The 11,234-nt window shown below is 38.1% G+C and overlaps 1 pseudogene; it reads left to right on the top strand.

Annotated features, from left to right (window-relative positions):
* LOC102833110 overlaps positions 1-10,704 on the top strand; it is a 37,406-nt pseudogene extending 26,702 nt beyond the window's left edge.
* The last annotated feature ends 530 nt before the right edge of the window (positions 10,705-11,234 follow it).

Genomic DNA, 11,234 nt, shown 5'->3' with positions numbered 1-11,234 from the left:
TGTGGCACTGGAGGCACTCACTCATATGATTATGAAAGTTGGACAATGAATAAAGAAGACCGTAGAAGAACTGATGCATTTGCATTATGGTGTTGGAGGAGAACATTAAAAGTACCATGGACTGTCAATAGAACAAACAAATCGGTGTTGGAAGGAGTATAGACAGAATGCAACTTAGAAGCCACAATGGACAGACATCATCTCTCATACTTAAGGACATATTATTGGGAGGGAATTATGGCTGGAAAAGGACTTCATGCTTGGTAAATTGGAGGGTCAGCAAAAAAGCTGGATTGGCACAGTGGCAGTAGTAATGGGCTTAAGCGTAGCAACCATTGTGAGGCTGGGCAGTGTTTCATAAAGACCTTATGCACAACAGAACGATACAAAGTTGTCATAAATGTTGGATAACAAAATAGTTGGTAAGTAAGGAGTAGATATATTGGGTTGTAGGAAATTTTTTGTGTATTCTAGATACAAGTTCCTTGTCAGATATATGATTTGCAGGTATCTTTCCCTTTCTATGGGTATCTTTTCATTTTCTTGATAATATCTTTTGAAGCATTTTTAAAACTTTTTAATGGAGTCAAATTAATCTGTTTTTGTTGCATTTGTGTTTATTTTCTTTTTAGTCTATAGATATACTGCAAAATCCAAGGCCATAAAGATTTACCCCTATGTTTTTCTCTAAGAGTTTCATGGTTTACTACATTTAGATCTTTGATACATTTTTAGATACTTTTACTATATTGTGTGAGATACGGGTTCAGCTTCATTCTTTTGCATGTTGTTATCCAGGTGTCCTAGCACCATTTATTGAGAAGACTATTCTTAGCACTCTTGTTGAAAATCAGATAACTATAGACACATGAGTTTATTTCTGAACTCTCAATTCCATTTTATGGATCAATATGTCTATTCGTTTACCAGCATCACAATGTCTTGCTTACTGTTGCTGTATAGTCAGTTTTGAAATTGGGAAGTATGAGTCCTTCAACTTTGTTCTTATTCAAGATTGTGTTGGTTATTTGGTATCCCTTGAAACACTATGAATTTTAGAATCAGTTTGTCAAAGGAATCAACTAATAGGGATTGTATTGAACTTCTAGTTCAATTTGTGTAGTATTACCATTTTAACAATATTAAATCTTCCAATCTAGATACATAAGATACTTTATAATTTATTTGTTCTTGTTGTTGTTAGGTGCCATCAAGTCAGTTTTGACTCAGAGTGACCCTATCTATGCACAACAGAACGAAACACTGCCTGATACTGTGCCATCCTCACAATTGTTATTATGCTTGAGCCCATTGCTGCTGCCACTGTGTCAATCCATCTAATTGGGCGTCCTCCTCTTTTTCACTAATCTTCCACTTTACCAAACAAGATGTCCTTCTCCAGAGGCTGGTCCCTTCTGATAACATGTACAAAGTATGAGAGACAGTTTCGCCATCCTGGCTTCTAAGAAGCATTCTGGCTGTACTTCTTCCAAGACATATTTGTTTGTTCTTCTGACAGTTCATGGAACTTTCTTATCCAACACCATAATTCAAATACATGCATTCTTCCATAGTCTTTGTGACTCATTGTTCAACTTTTACATGCATATGTTTGTTGTTGTGTTTTAAGTGTCATGGAGTAGGTTCTGATTCACAGGAACACTATATTGGGTTTCTGAGAAGAAGCTTGTGGGTTTGAACTGCCAATTTGAGGTTAGCAGTTCAGTGCTTATCCTACAGCACAACACTGGTGATTGAAAATACCACGGCTTGGGTCAGGCACACCTTAGTCCTCAACTGGTATTTTTGCATTTGTATTTATTTTAACACTTTAAAGAGGTCTTTGGTAACAGATTTGCCTAATGTAACACATCATTTGGTTACTGGACTGGTATTTTATTAAAATACCTCAACTGGTATTTTATTTTGTGTTTATTTTAACACGTTAAAGAGGTCTTTGGTAACAGATTTGCCTAATGTAACACATCATTTGGTTTCTGGACTGCTACTTCCATGAGTGATAATTTTGGATCCAAGCAAAATGAAGTCTTTTCTCCATTTATCATCATGTTATTTATTGAGCCAGTTGTGAAGACTTTTGCTTTCTTCGCATTGAGGTGAAATGTAGTCTTTGATTTTCATCAGTAAGTATTTTAAGTCCTCTGCGCTTTCAGCAAGCAAAGTTGTATCATCTTCATAGCAAAGGTTGTAAATGAGTCTTCCTCCAATCTTGATGCTACATTCTTCTTCCTATAATTCAGTTTCTCAGATTATTTGTTCAGCATGCAGATTGAATAAGTATGGTGAAAGAATATAACCCAGGTGCACACCTCTGCTGATTTTAAGCCATTTAGGGATGCTTTAAGTCTTTCACCATAAAATATATTACCTGTGGATGTTTTGCAGATGTACTGTATCAGACTGAGGAAGTTCCCTTGTATTCCTAGTTTACTGAGTGTTTTTATCATGGAAGGGTATAGGGTTTTGCCAAATGCTTTTTTCCTGTCACAGATGACCCTGTGGTTTTTGTCCTTTATTCTGTGGATATGGTCTATTACACTGATTGAATTTAGGGGGAGTAGGAGAGAATAGGGTTATGGTTGGAACTAGGGTTAACATTAAGGTTGGGCTAGCACTAGAAGGAAGATTTGGTCTAGTTTTAGGGTTCCAGGTTTATTTTTATTTATTGATTTTTTTCCTGATTTCCTCTTCATTTGATTGGTTCCTCTTCACCATGCCCTCTTTTTACTTTGTGGATTTATTTGTTGTGGATCCATAATGATATCTCTGGTTCCCTATTTTCACTCTAGTAGGTTTGTTTTACTTTGAATACTTCTGCATCTGGGTTGATGCTTTCATTAGTCTCAGGTTCTTGTCTGTTATTGTTATCTGTCCAAAGAGCTCCCTTTAGAATTTTTGTAAGATTGATCTGGTTTTTTAAATTTTCTGTTAATCTGGAAATGTCTCAATTTCACTATCATATTTGATGGACAATTTTGCTGAATCTATGATTCTTGGTTGGCAATTTTTTTGTCAGAGCAATTTTTTTTATATGCCTTCTTGCCTGCATGTTTCTGCTGAGAAATCAGATTTTAATCTTATTAGTTCTCCTTTGAAGATAACGTTTTGTTTTTTTCCTGAGCTGTCTTTGGTTTTTAAAAGATAAATTATAACATGCCTTGGTGACTTTATTTGGGGGTCTGTCCTATTTGGAGTTCATTAAATTTCTTTGATGCATATCTTCTTGTCTTTCCTGATGTTTGGGAAGTTTTTTTCTAATAACTCTTACACAATTTTCTGTTTTGTTTTGTTTTTGTAACTCCTGTTCTGGAATTCCAATCACACTAATTTATTTCTCTTGATACTGTTCCCTTTAATGTTTTAGACTTTGTCTGGATTTTTTGTTGTTGTTTTTTTTCTCTAATTATTCCTCTAGCAGATGAATATTGAAAGATTTGTCTTCAGTTCACCAGTTTGAACTTCCATTTACTCAATTCTACTTTGACCTCTCAATTATCTAGTTCTGAAGTCTTAGTATTAATCTTCTGGCTCTCTATTTACTGTTTTTTAATGGTTTCCACTTTTTCATTTATTTTGTCAGTTTGTTTTTATAGCGTTTTCCTGAATTCTTCTAAAGCTTTGTATGTTTCCTTGGTTTCATGTGCAGTTTTCTGGGTCATTCTAACAATCCTTTGAAAGTACCTTAATACCATTTCATTACTTTAAATTACTTATATGGTAGTAACAATACCATTTCTGATACTATATATATTCTGAGTCTGTATTTTGGCACTGTGTCTTGTTTCTTCATGTAAGTTGAAATTGTCTATTGTCACCAAGACAATTTGGTGTCATTATAATTATATTCCGTTAATGATTGGTGTGTTCTCAGGAATTTACCACACCTGTCTTCAGGTGGATGTGATAGAAACTGAAATTGTATATAGCGTTGTCTATTTGCTGTCTGTGTAGTGGAGTTCAGCATGGGTTTGTCTGATATAAGCAGCTGATTATTGTTGATCAGGTGGTATAGGAACAAGTAGTAAATGTGATAGTTAAGGTTTTGTGTCAATTTGACTGGGCCAGGGTTCTCAGTGGTTTGACAGCTGAGATGGCGCTATCTCCCATGATGTGATTTGATGTGATCACCTGGTACTAGGATTAAAGGTGGGATTTGTTGTTGTTAAGTACTGTCTAGTCAGTTCTGACTCAAAGCGACCCTGCATAGGGTTTCCAAGGAACAATTGGTGGATTTGAACCCCCAACCTTGTGGTTACCAGTCTAGTGCTTATCCTATAGGGCTACACCAGCACTTGTTGTTAAGTGCCTTGGAGTTGGTTCAGTCTCATAGTGACCCTATATAGGGTTTCTGAGGCATTTTTAAATCTTTTTGGAAGCAGAAAGTGTCATCTTTCTCCCACAGAGCAGCTGACAGGCTCGAACTTTGCAGTTCACAGTTCAGTGCTTATCATATGGAGCCATCATGTGCCTACTCCAGGACTTCTGTTAAGTTGTTTAAATACCATTGAGTTGGTTCCAACCCATAGCGGAACCTGATTAGGGTTTCTGAGGAGTGACTGGTGAGCTTGAACCACTGGCCTTGTGATTCAAATTGACTTTACCATCCCATGCATTAACCCACAGCACTACACTAGAACTCCACCACCCTTAATCCCACCACCACCCTGATCCAATTCACAAGGGACTCCCAAAAGTTTGGCATCAACACCTTTCATCTTATAAGAGATAAAGGGAGAGATTTGAGCTGGTGGGGAGTGTGTGTGTGTGGGGGGGGGGTGGGTACCTACTACCACCAAGATGAAAGAGACAGGAGTGAAGTAGGTCCTTTGGGATCCCTGGACTATGAAGCTCCTAGGTCCACGGGGAGACTGATGCCAAGATGTGTGGAGATCTCCAAGCAAAACTGGACCTATGGATGCTGAAAGGAGACAAGAACCTTTACCCAGAAGCAACAAAGAGAAAGCATTCCCTAATATTTGGCACTCTAGACTTCTAGTCTCATACACTGTGACAGAATAAATTTCTGATTGTTAAAGCCATCAACTTGTAGTATTCTATAATAGCAGCATTAGATAACTAAGACAGTACAGCTGCAGGAAGTACAGGGAACAAGGGAAACTCCTGAGCACATGCTGTGCCTCCAGACAGTGGCTGAAAAACTCAAGATGGGTGGACTGTGCCCCACTAGCTGACAGACCACACGGCTGTCTTCTCTCTCACCACTCCTGCTCAGCTTCCTTTTCCAGTCAGCACTCACTCCACCTGTGTCCTATACTCTGAAGAGGTCCCAGAATGACTATCAGTGTCTGTTTCACTGGGTCTCTTATGTGGTTGTTGTAGGTGGTCTGTTCAGTGCATCTTCCTGCTCTGCCATCTTGTCCCTAAGTCCTACATTGATTGATTTCACATATAGAATCAACCTCATGTTTCTGGGATAAATCCCATTGGACATCATGTATAATTCTTTTTCTTTCTTGCTGGTTTTAGTTTGCTAGTATTTTGATATTTGTAGTTTTACTTTCTGTGGTAATTGGTTCATCTGGTTTTGATATCGCTGGAATACTGCTCTCACAAAATGAGTTGGGGAATGATACCTCCTCTTCTATATTTTGAAAAGTTTGTAAAGAATCAGTATTAATGCTTTTTTGTATGTTAGTAGAATACACCAGTGAAGGCATCTGGGTCTGAGCTTTTCTTTGTGAGTGAGTAGTTTTTTAATTTACTAATTCAATATCTTACTTATCTACTCAGATTGTTTCTTCTTGAGTCACTTTTGGTAGTTTGTGACTTTCATCCATTTCATCTGATTTATCTAGTTTAGAGCAGTGTGAAGAAGACACAAGAGTGACCTGCTGATGAACCAAAGCTGGCATGCTGCCACATCCCCATGCCCAGCACCTGCATCCCATCACCAGCATGCCCAAGAAAACGGCTGAAGGGGATGACGCTAAGGGAGATAAAACCAAGGTGAAGGACAAGCCATAAAGGAGATCTGCAAGGTTATCTGCTAAGCCTGCTTTTCCAAAGCCAGAGTCGAAGCCTAAAAAGAAGGGACAGAAGTTACCCAGAATAAAAAAAGGATGGGAGTAACCCTGCAGAAAATGGAGAAGCCAAAATAGATTAAACACAGAAGTGCCCGAGAAGCCAAATGAAGTATGTGCATTTTTATTAACTGTCCTTCTGGTGATGGTACAGTTTGAAATACTGTTTTTATTAAGTTTTATAAAAATGCAGAATTTTTGTTTTACTTTTTTTTCTTTTTAATGCTATTTTGTTAACACAAGGAACTCTAGTAGTATAGTGGTTATGAGTTGGGCTGCTCACCTCAAGGTCAGCAATTTGAAACTACCAGCCATTGCATGAGAGTAAGATGAGGCTTTCTACTCCCGTAAAGATTTACAGCCTCGGAAACCCTATGCAGGGTCGCTATGCAGGCAGGGTTGCTATGAGTCAGAACTGACTCCACAGCACATAACCAGCCAACTAACCATGTTGCTACAACAGAGAATACTTCATTATTTTAGGAGGAAATGGTAAATATCATTAATAGAATGTCTCTGAAGCTGGATTGATGTGAAAGAAGACACCTTTACCTTCTAGCTTTGAGAAACTTCCTCATGGTTCTTAGGAGGAAGGATTCTCTGATGTTGACACACATTAGCCAGCATAATACAATGTGTATCTGCTGGTGTGAAAAGTTAAAATTTGGTTTTTGTATTCTCATATCTTTGTCTTCTTGAATTGCCCTTTGAAAATTTCTATTCATCTCTTTTACCTCCTTTTTTCTTCTATTTGCTTTAGCATCTCTACACTGAAGAGTAGTTTCAGTCTCTTCTGACATCCATTCTGGTCTTTTTCTTCTTTTTTTGTCTTCTTAATGACTTTTTGCTTTCTTCCTATATGATGTTCTTGATGTCATGCCATAACTCTTCTGGTCTTCCATCTTTCATGTCTAATGCATCAAATCTGTTCTTAAGATGATATCAAAATTCCAGTGGGATATGTTCAAGGTCATATTTTGACTCTCGTGGATCTGTTTTCATTTTCTTCAGCTTCAGCCTGAAATTGCAAATGAGCAATTGGTGGTCTGTTCCACAGTCATCCCCTGGTCTTGCTTTGACTGATAACATGAAGCAAATAATCCGAGAAGTTGGATTATTTGAAGAAGAATGTGGCATTAGGATAGGAGGAAAACTCATTAACAGCCTGCAATATGTAGATAATACAACCCTGTTTGCTGAAAGTAAAGAGGACATAAAATACTTACTGACAAAAATCAAAGACTACAGCCTTCAGTATGGGTTGCACCTCAATGTAAACAAAACAAAAATCCTCACCACTGGACCAATAGTTAACATCATGATAAATGGGAAAAAATTGAAGCTGCTAAAGTTTCATTTGGACCCACTTGGATCCATCACTTGGATCCACTATCAACACTCATGGAAATAGCAGTCAAGAAATCAAATGATGACATATTACATTAAGCAAATTTGCCGGACAAGACCTCTTTAAAGTGTTCAATACTAAAGATGTCAGTGTGAGGACTAAGGTGAATCTGATTTCAAGCTATGGTATTTTCAGTAGCTTCATATTCATGGACAGTTGGACCATGATTAAGGAAGACCATAGAGTTATGGTGTTGGAGAAGACTATTAAAAGTACCATGGACTGTCAGAAAAACAAATAAATTTGTGTTAGAAGAAGTACAGGCAGAATACTCCTTAGAAGTCAGGAAGACCAGCCATTGTCTCTCATACACATTATCAAGATAGATCAGTTCCTGGAGAAGGACATTATTCTTGGGAAAGAGGAGGGTAGGGTCAGTGAAAAAAAAAGGTAGACCCCAAAGGAGATGATTGGCACTGTGGCAGCAGCAATGGGTTCAAACTTAAAAACAATTGTGAGGATAGCACACGACTGGGTAGTGTTTCATTTTGTCGTGCATAAGGTGACTATGAGTCGGAACTGACTCAATGGCATCTAACAAGTCCATGATAACCAAAATATGACCTTGAATATATCCCACACGAATTTAGAGATCATTTCAAGAACAAATTTGATGCATTAGACACTAATGACTGAAGACCAGAAAAACTGTGGGATGACATCAAGGCCATCATACAGGTTGAAAGCCAAAGGTCATTAAGAAGATAAGAAAGACAAAGCTCTTTAGCTCCTTCAGTAAGTGTCTGGAGTCACTCCACTCTGCCAGTAAGCATCAGACTGAAAGCACTTAGCTTTCTCACTCTATGGGCCAGGAAGCCACCATACCATCTACTGCTGGTCTTCTGGTTCTGCTGTCTGTTGCCTCCATTTCTCTGCCATTGCTTCTTGCCATTTTTTGCCATTTCCAATGTGACTACTCTCTGTCTCCTGGGTCTAGGGGGTTCCCAGTGCAAGGAACCCATGTTCAAAGGATGTGTTCTGCTTCCTTCCATCTCTTGTTCTCACTGATAGTCAGGTCTCCTACTTCCACCTATGAGATAGCTCATTTTACACCGACTGGGATGATAACATGGACTAATCCACTCATTAGGGTCCTAACACCTTATTTGCATAATTCCACCCCCACAGGCTTCCATGCATCTTATTTGCATTATTAGCAAACTGTTCAAATGCTTTAACCATAATCATTTGGTTAATTATATTCCCACCCAATCATTTGGAAGGCATTACAAGACTATAGTTAAAAAAGCCATACAAAAGTGATCCATCATATTTACAGGTAAACAGGTTTAATTTATGGCCCAATTTGGAGTCCTAGTGTGGCACTGTAGGATAAAGCACTATACCACAAGGTCAGTTTGAACAAAAAGTCTGGTGATTCAAACCCACCAGCCTCTCCTCAGAAACCCGATACAGGATTGCTAGTTGGAAGCGACTTGATGGCACTTAACATGACAGCTGGAAACCGCTCAAGTTTAGAGTTTAGACACAGCACTCTTGGACAGAGTTGAAGGGAATAAGATACCAAGGAATTTTTTTTTCGTTTTACATCATGAAGCCTTATCCCACTGGTCTCAGGGTCTGTGTTGCTCCAGATCATTCCAATAAGAAGCTAAAAATTTGTGGGGAAAGATACAAATTAAATTTGAAATAAACTATCATGTATGAGGAGTCCTGGTGTGGCACTGTGGGTTAATGCGCCATTCTGCAAAGCTGTTTGAACTGCAAGGTCTGTGGTTCAAGTTCACCAGCTGCTCCTCGGAAACCCTATACAGGGTCACTATGGGTCGGAATCGACTCAACGGCACTTAACAACAACAACATCATGTATGAGGACTATAATACAGGACCTAGGGACCGGTTGTTGTTAAGTGCCTTCAAGTCAGTTCCGACCCACAGTGACCCTGTATAGAGTTTCTGAGGAGCAACTGGTGAGCTTGAACTGCCAACCTTGTGGTTCAAACCAACTTTGCAGTCCAGTGCATTAGCTCACAGCGCCACAAACCAGACTCCATAATATAGGACCTAGGGACTAGTATCCCAGATTTAAAAAATATTGTAATTAAATTAAATAATTGTATATAGGTTTCCTTAAAATACATGACTAACCAAAGACAACTTCAAGATTTATCTGATGATAAGTACAGAAGACAGGATCTCATAATACTCAGTAAGGAAGATTAGACATTTGATGCTTAGCAAGTAAAGGAAAGGTAGGTCTTATCATAAGTTAATAAACTTCAAAAGGTCATTAGAAAGTTATCCTGATAGCTGGTATTAGAAAAGAGGTCAAATATACATTTGAAAGCAAAGAGAGTAACAGTTTCAGAAGAACAAGGAAGAAAATAACACTGAATACCTATAACATTGAATACTTAAGATGTTTGTTCAAGGGAGTTAAACATTATACATCTTTTCTGTTAGTTGATTTTTTTTTATCTTAATATGTGACTGAGCTACTTTGAGTATTATTAAAAGACCTATTTCTTCCTTAAATTCAAATAAGATAAGAACTGAGAATTGCCGTTAGATTTAGTACTTTGGGGATCACTAGTAATCTCCACAGGAGCAGCTTTGATGAAATGATGTGGTTGAAAAGCTGATTAAAATAGGACAGGAGGATATCAAACAAAATAGCTGTTTAGAAAAAGAGGATTAAAAGAGATAAGACGATTCTCGGCAACCGGACTGTTCACATTCCAGAGAACGTGTCGACATCAGTGTGAAGGGACGCACAGTTATTGTGAAAGGCCCCAGAGGAGCCTTGCGGAGGGACTTCAATTACATCAATGTAGAACTTAGTCTCCTTGGAAAGAAAACAGAGGCTTCACATTGACAAATGGTAGGGAAATAGAAAGGAACTGGCTTAAAGTGCGCACAATCTGTAGTCATGTTCAGAATATGATCAAGGGTGTTACACTGGGTTTCCGTTACAAGATGTATGTGTATGCTCACTTCCCCATCAATGCTACTATTCAAGAAAGCAGGTCTCTTGTTGAAGTCTGAAACTTCCTGGGTGAAAAATACGTTTGTAGGGTTTAGATACGGGCAGGTGTTGCTTATTCAGTATCTCAAGCCCAGAAATTAACTCCTGAAGGAAATGACATTGAACTGATATCAAATTCAGCTGCTTTAATTCAGCAAGCCACAACAGTTAAAAACAAGGATATCCCCAAAATTTTGGATGATATCTATGTGTCTGAAAAAGGAACAGTCCAACAGGCCTATGAGTAAGATATAAAAGCTATCCAACTATGGAAACAAGGCCAGGTGATTCCTAAGACCTATCGGAAACCCTATACAGGGTTGCTATAGTCAGAAGCAACTCGATGACACTTAACATGACAGCTGGAAACAGCACAAGTTTAGAGTTTAGACACAGCATCTCTTGGACACAGTTGAAGGGAATAAGATACCAAGGAATTTTTTTTTTCTTTTATATCATGAATTTTTGATGTAATAAAATCTATCTAACCAAAAAAAAAGAGAGAGAGCAATAAAGGGATAAAAAAATGATTATTTAAATCAACAACAAAATGAATCAATACAAAAACTTTTCCAAAAAATAGATTATATCCCATCTGAATTTACAGACCATCTCAAGATGTCATGTATTGAACAACACTAATGCATGTTCATTTTCCTGAAAGATTTCAATTTTTATTCCAAAATCTTTCAGGAAAGTGAGGCAGCACAGGAGGCACTCACTCATCTCTGCCAAGAAATTTGGAAGACAACTGTCTGGCCGACTGATTGGAAGAGAT

The sequence above is a fragment of the Chrysochloris asiatica genome, unplaced genomic scaffold (genome assembly GCF_000296735.1).
Source record: "Chrysochloris asiatica unplaced genomic scaffold, ChrAsi1.0 scaffold00328, whole genome shotgun sequence".
Classification (NCBI taxonomy): domain Eukaryota; kingdom Metazoa; phylum Chordata; class Mammalia; order Afrosoricida; family Chrysochloridae; genus Chrysochloris; species Chrysochloris asiatica.
Note: the sequence above shows the minus strand (reverse complement) of the source record. Positions and strands in the feature narration are given on the sequence as shown.